Here is a 1449-nt window from a genome sequence, read left to right as displayed (position 1 = left end):
GTGTGAGTGTATCATTTTAAAAATGGAAAGGTTGCATAGTAAGTTTAAGGAGGTTGACTAAATAGCAAGTGCATTTGAAAGGGAAAGAGTTTACTGATTTTGATAGATTTTCAATTCCCTTTCAAGAAGCTTAGGTGATCAAAGTACAAAAGCAGATTMTCGAATTGAGTTTAAAGGCAAAGRTGAGTTATATGTTGCCTTCGATATCWGAATGTTTTGATATCATTGTATAACTCGATAAAAATGCTAGTATGTGTGTTTAAGAGATTTAAACTGTATTATTATTGTGTTTCATCGTTTGTTTAATCTTCAAGAACAGAACTCACCGGACAAGGCAGTGTTCGGATGAGACCTCTTATCGGACAAAGCAGTGTCCGGATGAGACCCTTTACCGATTAAGCAAGTGTCTGGATTGTGTCTCACCKGCCAAAGCGTTYTCCGAATGTGTACCTTCACCGGACAAAGCAGTGTCCGGACATAACTCTTCTCCGGTTAAAGAGTTGTTCGGAYAGGAAMCAGCACCAGACAAGGCAATGTCCAGACATGACCGTATAATCTTTCACCGGACATAGTATTGTCCAGCTATGTTCAAGTCGTCCGGAAACCTCCTCTCCGGACATAGTATTGTCCGGACAGGAATATGAATTTCACAGTAATCTCTTCAARAAGTATAGATGAAAATGGTGGTGTAACCACGATAGAGGAAATGACGATGTAACCGCAATAGAGGAAATGATGATGTAACCGTGATAGAGGAATGATGAAATGTTATATTAAGATCTAGGTTTGATATGTCTTGGATTTTGAAATAAGTTATGTTTTGTATGAGGAAAATTTACTGACTAGGCCTTTTGGTCTGACGCACAATTATTGTGCTAATCTGTTTTGCATGCGATCCACCATCTCAAGATAAAGACAAGGGAAAAATGTAAAGAACTGTTATTAAGAAGAAAGTGTTATAATTGATAAGGTTTTTGTTAATCCATACTTTCTCTTGCCATGTAAACATACTTGGGAATGTATTATGATTTTACTATGAATAAATTGGTAATGTATGATCAGATTTTGTGAATTTGTACCATTATTTGCATGGTGGGTTGTTACATTGTATGAGTATACAACTAGCATCGGATTGGACAAAAAAGAGATAAAAATAAAACATGATTGACATTTTATGTTTTCGGCCTTAGTATTACTATTATAATACTAAGGGGTCRTTTAAATACTTACRAGGTAAGCGTTTACCTATAAGAATCACCACTCCCACTTACCTTATGGAGTAATATTCATAACCATCAAAATCTATTGATGGTAAGCGYTTATAACCCGGTAATCAYTTACYAGGTAARAGTCATCATCCTCAAGAGCAGCTGCAGATAACAAGTTGTATCAGACAGATAACTGACTTTTACTATAAAAGAAACTGCTTCAAATAGGTTCAGTAAACTC

The sequence above is a fragment of the Cynara cardunculus genome (genome assembly GCF_001531365.2).
Source record: "Cynara cardunculus var. scolymus isolate 2C chromosome LG 1, CcrdV1, whole genome shotgun sequence".
NCBI classification, from domain to species: Eukaryota; Viridiplantae; Streptophyta; class Magnoliopsida; order Asterales; family Asteraceae; genus Cynara; species Cynara cardunculus.
This window is presented reverse-complemented; position numbering follows the sequence as displayed.